Here is an 11,034-nt window from a genome sequence, read left to right as displayed (position 1 = left end):
AAATCAGGTTAAAGAAAATGACTTTCTATCATCTTCTCATCATGTCTTTCACTCAAAATCAAAACATTACAAAAATTTCCAGGTGCTTAAAACAGTCTTATATATGAGTTAGACTGTTAAAATCAGAAAAGGAAATTAGCTAACTTTTGGAGGGCTCACGATGCACTGCCTTTTGGAGTCCTGTTCTAAGCACTTTATATTCACCACTGTATTCAATTGCCACAAGAGCTCTATGAAGTAGGCCCAACTGTTACCCCCATTCTACAGATGAGGATACCGAGGCAGAGCAGACTTACATCCCTCGCCCAGAACCCGATTTGTTAACCACGCCACTGCACTTTGACTTATGGGAGGTGTGACCTGGAGCTCGTGACATTCCCAAACCCCTGCTTTCCTGTCTGCAAAACTGGGATCGCACTACCTACGAGACAGAGCTGTATAAAGACTGGCTGAAAGGAGATAGTGCAGATAATTTATCACATTACCAGGTACGGAGGGGTGTCCAATAAACGTGAAATTCCCCTCGCCTTTCCTCGCAGCAAGAAAAGACCAGAAACTTCTGGGTCATTAAACCACCGAACATTTTCCAGAGTGGCTAATATTAAACCACGGCTTCTGATCCTGCCATTAGAAAAACTCAGCTGGCCCTGACATAACTGACTGCATGATGCAAAATAAAGCAAGTCCAGCACAGAAAAGTAAGTGGATTATGCACTGCCCAGCAAGGCGCTAAACGATTTCTGTCCACACAGTGTTCTTGCCTAGAGGGCTTTCCTGCTCTGCTAAGCCTCAACCTGTCTGCACCCGAACAGACAGGGGATACGAGGTCTCCTCCTCCTAAACAGGGGCTCGTGTTGTCCAGGTGTTGCAGAAACTTTGGGCGCACGGCGTGTTCTAAATGCTGAGCTGTTCGTCCTTCCCCCAGGGTGACATGGGGGCTGGGCTGGGGCCTGGTGCTAACGGGGCGGGGGAGTCACGTCGCTAATCCGGGCTCTATAACCATCTGCATGGCACACAGTCCAGCTGGAAACAGATGGCACACTCCGAGGGGCTTAACTAAAACGAATGTAATGGAAGGAGCTGCACACGCAGGGATGGGGCGGGGGAGAGAGCTGGATGAGGAGCCCGGAGTCCAGGCAAACGTGGAAGACAGTCACCAGCCCGAGCACTGAAACGGGGGAGGCTGGGAGAGCCCCTGAGAGCTGACGCCACCGGGGAGGCGGGACCAGGAGCTGTGCCTGCGATGTCATTCGCCCACAGGCAGAATCCTATTACACCCCTTTGCTCCTCTCCTGAGACAGGCTGGGACCTGGGACCCTTTGCTATAAGACTTACACCCGGACACACATTTCCTCGAGCAACAAAATACAAAGAAACGACAGCAGACTAAAAATAACTGCATGCGTGCAATTGGGGCAAAATTATGAACAACGAGATACAAAAAGACCAAAAACCCAACTGCCACTTTTGAAGAGCCCAGGGCAAAACCAGGGTACCGCGCATGCCCCCTGCACACTGCACCACAGGGAGGTGAGCAAACCACCTGAGCTACCCTCCGCTGGACCCCCAGACCCACCGCTACCCTTACCTCATGCCTCACCAAGGTGCCAACAGGCATAACGAGGGGCCCTGGGGGCCTTCCAGAGTTAAAAGCACTCTCTAAATTCTAGGAGGATAGGGACTTCCCTGGTGGTCCAGTGGCTAAGACTCCACACTCCCAATACAGGGGGCCTGGGTTCAATCCCTGGTCAGGGGAACTAGATCCCATGTGCCACAACCAAGAGTTTGAAAGCTGCAACTAGAAGTCCCACAGGCTGCAATGAAGATGGAAGATCCCACGTGGCACAGCCAAATAAATAAATATATTTTTTTAATATATTTTTTAAAATTAGCAAATTCTAAGAGGATAAACTGGATTTTCAGAAAATAACCCCTGGACAGCTCAGGAGCAGCAAACAGGATGCAGGATTAGAGCTCCACCCGCTCACACAGGATGCCAGTTGGTCAACACCCAGAGATTCTGCTTTGGGCAGACGACGCGCCTCTTTTGCAAGACATAAACTCGTCGGCACGGCCTTTCAAATTCAAATGTCAAGTAGCACACACTTCCACGATCCACGCCTGTACCAAAAGCCTATCAAAAGAAGATTCAATACATTTTAGCCAAGTGCTGGCATTCTCCCCCAGACTCTATTTGCAGACACTCAAAGAGCAAATTTTCCCAAGTCTTAAGAACTCAGGGTCTTTGACCACCCAGCCTCAGGCCAAGCAGGTTTTTGTCTCTGATTTACCTGGTAGAGCTTAAAATACAACAGAAGCAAACAAAGTCCACAGTCCAGGAGAGACAAGGCTTCCGGCAAGCACGCCTCCTGAAACGGCAGTTTGCTCGGCGATCTGATTTCCCCGCCGGCGTCTTTGAACTCTTCGTGCTCTAAGTCCTCATTAACTGACACGTGAGTCCCAGGATAAGACAGGGTCCTGCCAATGGTTCATCCCCAGGAAAGGGAGACTTGACAACTGCTTCCTCCCAAGTTACTTCTCCAATTATGCTGTATCCAAGAGGAAACCCCTTCTTTCATCATTACAGTCAAATATTCTCAGGTGGCAGCTATGGGTGCCTGGGGGCCACATACTTCTCTAAGCAAGGTGAGGGCAAACTGAAGCTGCTCAGTCGTATACGACTCTCTGCGACCGCATGGACTATAGCCTGCCAGGCTTCTCCGTCCGTGGGATTTCCCACGCAAGAATACTGGTGAGGGCAGGATTACTGAAATAACGTGTTGTTGTTGTTCGGTTGCTAAGTCACGCCTGACTCTTTTGCGACCCCATGGACTGTGGCCCACTGGGCTCCTCTGTCCATGGGATTTCCCAGGCAAGAATCCTAGGGTGAGTTGCCATTTCCTTCTGAAGAGGATCTTCCCGATACAGGGAGCAAACCGGCCTCTCCTGCATTGCAGGCAGATTCTCAACTGCTGAGCCACTGTAATAAAAAAGCTTCTCTTACAGATGTGTCCTTCAGTTGAAAACATTCAACCACACTGGAAGGGACCACCTTCCCTTGAACTTATCCTGACCCTCAGGATTGCTGTCCTAGAGTACACAGCCCAGAAGCAACTGGGAAAGGAATAAGAAGGTGAAAATGACCACAAGACTCTTCTCATTTCATAAGTAACATTTAAAAGCCCAAAGAATTCACATATTCTGGGGGTAAGGGGAGGCCTGAGCAGATTACGAATGAATTCAACATTTTTGCAATTGGAGTAATGAATCTAACCATTTCCTTTCTTTCATAGGAATTCTAAGATAAGGTATATTTTGAATGTTTATAGACTCGTCAGCATACTAATAAATTACTACAAAGTTAAATTATTTTTCACACATTCAACAAATCGTGAGTCTCTGCTGTGTGTCAGACACAGTACCGTGTGTAGTGGTCTAGAAGCTGAGAATTTGATAAGACAAAAGACAGATCAGATCTCTGCTCCAAGTTGAAGGGGAGACACGCGACAAACAGATGCATAAATAAATGAACATGTATCACAACACAGCAACAAACAAATTATGATAAATGGGATACATAGACAGTAAAGAGCGATGCTAAGGTCGTGGACCCCAGAGCCAGACAGCCTGGTTTATATCAGCTCTGCCACTTCCTCAATCATTTGGGGGAAATTATATAATCTCTCTTGGCCCCAACTTCCCCTTCAATAAAGTAGAGATAAGAACAGGATCTAGTTTAGGGGGTTTTCTGTGAGAATTGAATAAGGCAGTTCATGAGGCACTGTTTCTAACAGTGGCTGACATATAAAAAGTCCTTTATAAATGCTAACGCTTCCTACTTTAAGTTGGGGTGACCCAGGCAGTTTTCTCAGAGGAGGTGACCCCACGTGAAGATCTGATAAAACAAACAGACAGAGTGAAAGCCTCAGAGAGGGGTGAGTCAAGCCTTCTTTATGACACAGAAAGGACGCCAGTGAGGCTGGACTGGCACGAGAGGGAAGAGCGGGCTGAGGTGCGCCAGTCACGCAGGGTCCGGAAGGCCTCTGCTAGGAGCTGGAACTTGCCCAGAAAGGGAGAAGCCCCAGGAGGGTTGAAGCAGGGGACACCCGGGCCTGGGTCACACTTTTGAAAGATGCAGCTGCTTTCAGAACGAAGACAGTTACTAAGGGGACAGGAGTAGAAACAGGGGGAGCTAGAAGGTGATCCGAAGGACTTCCCTAGTGGTCTGATGGTTATGACTCACGCTTCCAGTGCAGGGGGCGTGGGTTCAATCCCAGGTGTGGGAACTAAGCTCCCACCAACAAAAGAGAAAGCAATCTAAGTGGCTCAGATGAGAAACTGATGACTTGGTCTCTGGTAGTAACAGTGGAAATGGAAAAGGCCAGGGATATACCCTGCATCAGGGATTAGCAAATTATGGGCCAACACTGGCCCCCGGCTTGCTTCTGTAAATGACGTGTTCTTGGAACACAGCCATGCCCATTCACTTACCTACTGTCTACTGCTGACTTCCTGCTACCGTGGCCTTGCTGAACAGTTCTTACAGAGATCTCAGCGCCTGCAAAGCCCATTAACTCTCTGACTTCATAGCCAAAGTTCGTCAACCCCTATTTTGGAGGAAGAGTCTACAGGATTGGAAAATGGATTGGGTGTGGACAGAGAGAAGCATGGAGGATTATTCCTGGGGTTTGGGCATGAATAACTCAGTGGTGCCATTTTCTGAGATAGGGTTGGCTCGGAGCAGAGAATAGGAAGGGTGGCTGGAAGAGAATGATTACTTGGACATAATGGATTTGAGATGTCTCTTAGGCACCCAAGTGAAGAGTCTAAGGAGGCAGCTAGATGCATCATCCAGGAGCCCTGGGCTGAAGGAACAAATGCAGGAGTTATCTGCAAACAGCTTTCCCCTTCTCTACACTTGCACCGCCATCGTAATTCCCACCTGAACCCTTGGGGTGACCCTCTGAGTCTTTAGGGCCTGGGCAGGATGGAGTCACCTAGTCAGGCACTGCAGACTGAGGAGGGACCAGCGCTAAGGCCTGAGCCTGGACCCCTCCAACGTTACGAAGTCACGCAAAGCAAGAAGAGCCAGCAAAAGAGATTAAGAAGAAGTGCCTAGTGATGGAAGAGGCTGTCTTGACAGCAGTCAAAAGGCCACTGTGTGTAACAGGCTCTAGGTTCACCCACCTCAACAGAACTGACTCAAATGCATTCCTTTTTATGGTTGAGTAATATTCTGTTGTATATATGCAAAACTTCTTTATCCATTCATCTGTCGATGAACATCTAGGTTGCTTCCATGTTCTAGCTATTGTAAATAGTGCTGCAAAATTTGCTGTATGATGCAGGGAGCTCAAACCCAGCACTGTGGGACAACCTAGAGGAGAGGGATGGGGAGGGAGGTGGAAGGGAGGTTCAAGAGGGAGGGGACATATGTGTACCTATGGCTGATTTATGTTGACGTACGGCAGCCACTAACACAATATTGTAAAGCAATTATCCTCCAATTTAAAAAAAAGGCAACTGTGTCAATAAGGGGTGGGTCAGCCATGCTGAAGGCTGCGGAAAGGTCCAGAAATGGACTGAGTGCTGAGACTGAGACTCACAAGATGGGGAGGGCAGTCTTTCAGTGGACGCAACGGTAATGCAAGGAGTCCTAAGGGATGGAGTTTTCAGTGGACGCAACGGTAATGCAAGGAGTCCTAAGGGATGGAGTTTTCAGTGGACGCAACGGTAATGCAAGGAGTCCTAAGGGATGGAGGTGGAGAAGAGAACTGGGGGCGTCTTGTAGAGACAGCAATTACCAAAGGTCAAAACGTTTCATTGTGATGGGGGGAGAGGTGGGCGCGCTGGAAGGAGCCTGGAAGACAAAGGAGCATTTTTATAAGACGGGAGACGCTAGGGAGTATTTTTGACATGATGGAAACCATCCCGCTGAGAAGGAGAAAATTATGGAGGAGAGAGAAGAGAGTGAGCTCCTTGAGAGGTGGGAGGGGTGAGATCCAGAGTTGAATTTAGGGGACTTAACTTGAGGACCTTCCTGATTACTTTCGTCTTCTCCATACAAGTGAGAAAGCTCATCAGCCAGAGTGGAACAGTGGAGCAAGGAAGAGAGTGCAGGACGCTTCAAGTGAGACAGACTTAGAGAACGAACTTATGGTTGCTGGGGAGGAGCGGGGAAGAATGTGGGGAAGGGATAGTTAGGGAGTCTGGGATAGACATGTGCACACTGCTATATTTAAAATGGATAAGGGTGGGGAGGGAGGTGAGGAGGGATTCAGGACGGGGGGACACACATCTGTGGCTGATTCATGTTGGCTGATGCATAGCAAAAACCATCACAGTATTGTAAAGTAATTATCCTCCAATTAAAATAAATAAACTTTAAAAAGCAAATAAATAAAAAATTAAATGGAGACCCAACAAGGACCTACTGTACGGCACAGGGAACTCTGCTCAATGTTATGGGGCAACCTGGGTGGGAGGGGAGTTTGCGGGAGAATGGATACATGTATGTATGGCTGTGTCCCTTCGCTGCCCACCTGAAACTCACAACATTGTTAACGGTCCTTACCCCAATACAAAATTAAAAGTTTAAAAAAGAGAAATGAGAGATTGTTACAGGATCATTGACTGTTCATCAAATATCTCTTCGATCCTCCATTACATCAACAGAGCTAGTTAACATAGCAGGCGCTCAAATACACACTAATTAAGGGTCCAAACTAATGTTTGAAGTGGGATTTTTGATATCTCCTTTTCTAGTGAAGGTGTTGAGTTCGTGGGCAGTCCAGACGTCCAGGCTGTCTTCATCAAATGTGATGCCTGCCTGGCTATTTGTTGAAGGCAGGGTCTCCAGTATCTGCAAACAGTTAAGTCAAATAACCATCCCTCCCACGACAAATGTCACCTCCAGTTGACACAGGCTGATAAACATTGACACAGAGATGTTAAGACGACTGTGGGAGGCATTCTTACCCTACTAGAATGTCAGCCAAGGGCAAACACCCAATGTCTCCATCACCGCAGGAAGTGGTTCGTGACTGGATCTTCTGTCCCGCCCCAGACACTCCTGTGATCAACACAATCGATCCTTTATCAGAACAAATTTCCCTTTCTTTTCTTTGCTATCTGTTCATTTGCTGTCAGATGCCTCTCCTTTTTTCCTTTTCCCTTCTTGCTTTCTCCTTTTCCATTTCTTCTAGCTTTGTTGTTAAAAACAGAGACAGGGACTTTCCTGGTGGTGCACCGGTTAGGAATGCACCATGCACTGCGGGGGACTCGGGTTCGATCCCTGGTCAGGCAACGAGGATCCCATTGCCACTGGGCAAGTAAGCCCACACACCACAACCAGTGAGCCCATGTGCCACAGCTAAGACCTGAGCGGCCTAAAGAAATAAATGTTTTTTTTTAAAAACAGAAACAGTATTATAACAAATTCAGTAAAGACTTTGGTCCACATCAAAAAAATCTTAAAAAAAAGAAGAGGGGCTGAAATGAGGCATTGAAGTGGGTGTGATACAGGTCAGAACCGTCTTACTGCTTTTGGTATTTCAGCTATCAGGTGACTGATGACAGAAGCCCCTTCTGCCTTTCCCAGCGTGGCCTTTGGGCAGACACTTGGTGTCTATGCGACATATAGGTAGGACACTATTCACTCATTTTGCATATATTTATTAAATCCTTTCATCAGGGAGCCAAGGTCCAGACGCGAGACCACACAATGCATAAATGAAGGAGAACATGTGGGATCTGCAAAAATCTGTTTTTAAAAACCCTTCTATTTTAGGCATGATGCTGGCTGGCTTGCTATATTTCTATTTAAAAGGAAGGAGAAACCTGCCTCCTCAATGTTCTGAGTGAGATAAGAGTGCTGACGGGCCCAGAGAAAGGGAAAATGTCAGAACATGTTCCCGGTTTTCAAAGACAGCCCTCCAGCACGCAGACAACTGGGCCCCCGGGCATGGCCGCCCCGGGGTCACTGGCTCCCGCATCACTGGAGCCCACTCCAGCCTGGGGCCTACACCTGCCTGAACCTGCAGACCCTCACTGCTGGGCAAAGGGCAGGAGGCGGTGCCAGTGCTGTCTGAATTTTGCTTCGGAATTGTCTGGTTCTTCTGGCTTTTGATGTTCTGAATTTTTCTTTGAAGCTAGTAATGTGACAAAGATCAAGGACCACAGAGTCAGACTAACTGAGATCTGAAGACTGACTTGACCTCCGACTGCCTGTGTCATCTCGGACAGGTGCCTCGCTGCTGATGAAACCCTGTTTTACAATCAGGTGAGTGGAAGACGAGCTATGCTGTAGAAGTACTGTGAGAATTAAACATAAAACATGCCAAGTGCTGAAGCAGGGCTTGAAATGACAGCTATTATAATCGGCAGAATGCTAGGTTTGATTTCAGGAGCCCAGGGTGATCTAAACGTCATCTCTTGAACTTAAAACACTGGATGCTTAAAATTCTACCCCGGAAGATTTAAGGAGAAAGGAGGAAAATTTGTCATCAGGAGTTGCCACACTATGCCTGCCAATGCAGGGGTCACGGGTTTGATCCCAGGTCTGGGAAGATTCCGCATGCCATGGAGCAAAAAGGCATCTGCACCACAACTATTGAGCCCATGCTCCACAATAAGAGAAGCCGCTGCAGTGGGAAACCACACGCCGCAAAGAGCAGCCTCCACTCGACCCAACTAGGGCAAGCCCGTGCGCACGCGCAGCAACAAAGACCCAAAGACCCAGGGCAACCAAAAATAAATAAATGTATTTTTTAAGTTAACAACAAGAAAAAAAGGGTTGCCACAAGATACGCATACACACATGCAGTCATCTGTAAATAAAAATTAAAAGATGGCAAAATACTGAGTGAAGTAAGTCAGACAGAGAAGCTGAAATATCATAGGATGTCCCTTATATGTGCAATATAAAATGAAATGATACAAATAAATTTATTTAGAATACAGAAACAGACTCATAGACTTAGAGAATGAACTTATGGTTGGGGGAGGAGGCTGGGGGAAGGGATAGTTAGGGAATTGGGGATGGACATGTACACACTGCTATATTTAAAATAGATGACCTACCGTATAGCAGAGGGAACTCTGCTCAGTGTTATGGAGCAGCGTGGATGGGAGGGGAGTTTGGGGGAGAATGGATACGCATCTATGTATGGCTGAGTCACTCAGCTACGCACCCGAAACTATCACAGCATTGTTAATCGGCTCTATTCTAGTATAAAACAGTAAGTTTTTTTAAAAAAAGATGGCAATAAAATAAGGAGGAAACTTCTACTTGTGTGCTTCCTCGAAGAAGAAAAAAAAAGACTCTTTCACATCTCAGCCCTGGCTCCCAGCCCAGTGCCTTGCCCAGCTGCTGGAGCTGAACTCCCTGCCCACATCCTGGTTTTGTTAGAGCCACGAAGCAAGAAGCGGAGGAAGAAGAAAGCCTCACTGCCACATCCATGCAGAGGGGCTGGGAAAGGGGCCGTGGAGAGGGAAGAGTCCGACACACAGTTCCCGCAGCCCCCGGAGGCCCCCGGCGCCCAGGCGAGAAGCCGGTGTGCTGACAGCCTCTGTTGGGTGCTCGGATCCGCAAGCAGAAGGGCAACAGTGGCATCTTCAGGGCAGCCGGGGGAACTTGGCTGGGGAGGCAGAGAGCAGGCGCAAAAAGCCCCGCACGACGGCAGCCTGCTGACACTCTGCTGCGATGCCAGCCTGCCCTTTCTCTACCTGAAATGACAGCTGTGTGGCCAGGGCAAGCCCCCCACCCGACACGAACCCTGAGGCCCCCACACCCAAGTTGACTGCTGACATTCCTCCCGCTTGCTGTTCCAAAGATGCCAGCCAAATTTTCATTCGTGGAGCCAGAAACTCAGGGGGTATAGGTCAGTTGGAGTCTCTAGGGCAAGCAACTGAAAGTGTTTTGATTTTGAAATATATCAATAAGATACTGGACTGCCCATAAAACCCCTGGGGAAGCTGGGGAACCCTGCTCAGCAAAGAGACAAGAACCAAGGAAAGTGAACCCTCAGAATCTAGTCGAAACACAAGATACTGGGGAGGTCACCCCTGGCTGTCACTGGCAGCTGGATGCTACAGCTGGATTCAGTGTCTCTGCTGCCCCTGGAGAGTGGATGTTTGTAGGGGTCACCTCTGTCACTGCCAAAATGAAGTCTCCCTGCTCCTTGACATCACTAGCTCTCCATCTAAAGTCCTAGGAGGGTTGTGTCTGATCGGCGGATCCCAGCTCAGCTGTGAGTGGAACAGAGAGATATTGCCATCAGCGGTGATTCTCAAACACAGAAGAGAGATCCTGCGGGCGAGGGGAAGCCAAGCAGCAGCAAGTGTCCCTACCTAATGGGGTTGCAGTAGCAGCAAAGAGCAGACCTGCCACCAGGAAGCGTTTTGAGTTTGTGGGAAGTTGCGAGAGAAGGTAGAAAAGGAATTCAGGATTCTAGGTGTACGTGCTTGTTCTGTCTCTGATTAACTATGTGGCAGGAATAAATAAGCTTCACTGGGGGTTTTGTCAGACATAGAATAATTATTCCTACCTCCTTTCCAGGGCTGAAGTGTACATGGGATCATGTTGTGGATGGACTTTTGACGGTTACACCAAGTAAATCCATTCTGGGTTTAAAGCCTCTCTGGGTCCCAGGTTACCCACCTGTCAAATTCCCTAGGTTGCAGGGCTATGGTGAGGTAAACTAGAGTACTATTTCTATGCAGTTGCTAAGTGGTGTCCCGATTCTTTGCGACCCCATAGACTGTAGCCTGCCAGGCTCCCCTGTCCGTGAGATTCTCCAGGCAAGAATACTAGAGTGGGTTGCCATTTCCTCCTCCAGGAAGAGTACTATAAATGAATGGTTCAATTGACAGATTGAATTTTTTTGATGCCTGGGATTTGTCTCAAAATCATGGGGATGGTGGGAGGGAGAGGATGTGGGGTTGGGGCATTCATGAGGCTGAGGCTAACCATGACTGAGCAACCATAAGACCCAGCTGGTGGACACACCGTATCATTCTCTCTGCTTTAATGTG

At 48.1% G+C, this 11,034-nt stretch overlaps 1 protein-coding gene across 4 annotated transcripts in view; it reads right to left on the bottom strand.

Moving 5' to 3' along the window:
* The window catches only part of SLC39A11 (solute carrier family 39 member 11), a 376,204-nt gene that overhangs the window by 363,513 nt on the left and 1,657 nt on the right, over positions 1-11,034 (bottom strand). The window lies entirely within an intron of this gene.

The sequence above is a fragment of the Bos taurus genome, chromosome 19 (assembly GCF_002263795.3).
Source record: "Bos taurus isolate L1 Dominette 01449 registration number 42190680 breed Hereford chromosome 19, ARS-UCD2.0, whole genome shotgun sequence".
Lineage (NCBI taxonomy): Eukaryota > Metazoa > Chordata > Mammalia > Artiodactyla > Bovidae > Bos > Bos taurus.
The sequence above is the reverse complement of the archived record's forward strand: the minus strand, read 5'-3'. Positions and strand labels throughout refer to the sequence as shown.